A 2,500-nucleotide genomic window follows, 5' to 3' on the forward strand; every position below is an offset into this window, starting at 1 on the left:
CGGACCTTGAAAATCCGGGAGAGGGCCACGTGGAGGTGTCGCGCCGGTTCGTACCCATATCCGCAGCAGGTCTCCAAGGTGAAGAGCCTCTAGTCGATAGAATAATGTAGGTAAGGGAAGTCGGCAAATTGGATCCGTAACTTCGGGATAAGGATTGGCTCTGAGGATCGGGGCGTGTCGGGCTTGGTCGGGAAGTGGGTCAGCGCTAACGTGCCGGGCCTGGGCGAGGTGAGTGCCGTAGGGGTGCCGGTAAGTGCGGGCGTTTAGCGCGGGCGTGGTCTGCTCTCGCCGTTGGTCGGCCTCGTGCTGGCCGGCGGTGCAGGATGCGCGCGCCTGCGCGGCGTTCGCGCCCCGGTGCTTCAACCTGCGTGCAGGATCCGAGCTCGGTCCCGTGCCTTGGCCTCCCACGGATCTTCCTTGCTGCGAGGCCGCGTCCGCCTTAGCGTGCTCCTCCGGGGGCGCGCGGGTGCGCGGATTCTCTTCGGCCGCCATTCAACGATCAACTCAGAACTGGCACGGACTGGGGGAATCCGACTGTCTAATTAAAACAAAGCATTGCGATGGCCCTAGCGGGTGTTGACGCAATGTGATTTCTGCCCAGTGCTCTGAATGTCAACGTGAAGAAATTCAAGCAAGCGCGGGTAAACGGCGGGAGTAACTATGACTCTCTTAATTAGTGACTCTCTAATTAGTGACGCGCATGAATGGATTAACGAGATTCCCGCTGTCCCTATCTAAGTGGTATTTAGTATCAATATATTGTCAGTATAGAGAGCCAATAACTATGTACCTAGAACAACTAAAGGAAATATGTAGAACTCTACAGGGCCATCAAGTAATCATAGCAATGGATGCAAACGCAAAGTCATTCCTGTGGCACAGCGGAGAACAAGACGAAAAAGGTCAGGAATTAGAAGATGCAATAAGTGAATTAAATCTAGATATAATAAACGCACCTAGCGAGATACCAACATATTCAAATAGAGCAGGGGCAAAAACAAATATAGATGTAACACTGGCAAATAACAGGGCTACCAATAAAATAGATAAATGGGAGGTATTGGAGAATGCAACGACCAGTGATCATAATGTAATAAAGTATATACTAAAATCAGAACAGAATGTGGCGCCACAGGAATGGCTTTCAGAATATGACTATAAAAAGGTAGACTGGGAAAGACTCTCCCGGGAGTACAGCCCGCCAGAGCTGGATGAGGATCTCGAGGTTGATGAAACAGCGGAGCAGATAGTTCAAAGTATAAAGGAAGTAATAGAAGCAGTCGTACCAAAGAGAAGCAGAGTCCAAAGCGTGCACCCGGCACCATGGACTCCAGAACTAAGTGACCTACGTCAGGCTACGCGCAGGGCAAGACGCAGGTATCAGCGCACATTTAACCCACAAGACAGGGAGCATAGACTGCGTATATACAGACAACTAAGGGAGAGATATAAAAGAGAAATTATAGAAGTTAGAAAAAGAAGCTGGGAAAATTTCGTAAGAAATAACCTGGCAATGGATCCCTGGGGAAAGCCATACAAGTTAGCTAGGGAAAAAATAAGAGCTCCAACAGTCTTATCATCTATAAGAATACCAGGCGAAAATAGAATGACCACAACCAGACAAGAAACAATAACGGTGCTCCTCCAAGCCCTGCTACCGGATGATGATCCCTCTGAGGACACACCGGAGCAGGCGGCTATAAGAGAGAGAGCACAAGAAGAATACAACAACAATACAATGGTCTACCCCTTCTCACCGCAGGAGGTGGTAGACGTAATATCAAACCTAAAAAGAGGAAAATCTCCCGGACCCGACAGGGTCACGGTTGAGGTACTTCAAGCAATAAAAGGAAAAATAGCCCCGATACTGGCAAACCTATATAATAAATGTCTGGAAAGAGGTACTTTTCCAAGGAGATGGAAAAGAGCAGAAATAATAATACTAAAGAAGCCAGACAAGGACCCAACAGAACACAAAGCATACAGGCCAATATGTCTGCTAGATACCTTGGGCAAAGCCCTTGAGAAATTGCTCTGTGCGAGATTGACTGGTCACCGGGAAATGGCAGGAATGCACGAATGGCAATTCGGTTTCCGCCGTGGAAAATCGACGGAAGACGCCATCAACACGGCGGCCGAACTTGTCAGCTCGTCGAACTGCACATATGTTCTAGGAGTGATGGTGGACATCTCAGGGGCGTTTGATAATCTGTGGTGGCCGGCGCTGTTTACCTGCTTGCAGGATATGCAGTGTCCGGCGGCACTATACAGATGTTTCAAGAGCTACTGTAGAGACCGGGTGGTACAGATGACGTCCCCGAATGCGGTTGTGACCAAGAACATCACTAAAGGATGTCCACAGGGATCAGTTTGCGGCCCCGTATTTTGGGATATAAATATGGAGCCGTTGCTGCATTCCCTGCAGCAGGAAGCATCAGTATTGGGAGCCGTTGCATACGCGGACGACCTGCTAATCTTAACACATGGTAATAGCCGACTA

At 49.3% G+C, this 2,500-nt stretch overlaps 1 pseudogene; it reads left to right on the plus strand.

The window, feature by feature from the left end:
* LOC126431755 (large subunit ribosomal RNA) overlaps positions 1 to 2,500 on the plus strand; it is a 7,788-nt pseudogene that overhangs the window by 2,210 nt on the left and 3,078 nt on the right.

This window comes from Schistocerca serialis, unplaced genomic scaffold (genome assembly GCF_023864345.2).
Source record: "Schistocerca serialis cubense isolate TAMUIC-IGC-003099 unplaced genomic scaffold, iqSchSeri2.2 HiC_scaffold_111, whole genome shotgun sequence".
NCBI classification, from domain to species: domain Eukaryota; kingdom Metazoa; phylum Arthropoda; class Insecta; order Orthoptera; family Acrididae; genus Schistocerca; species Schistocerca serialis.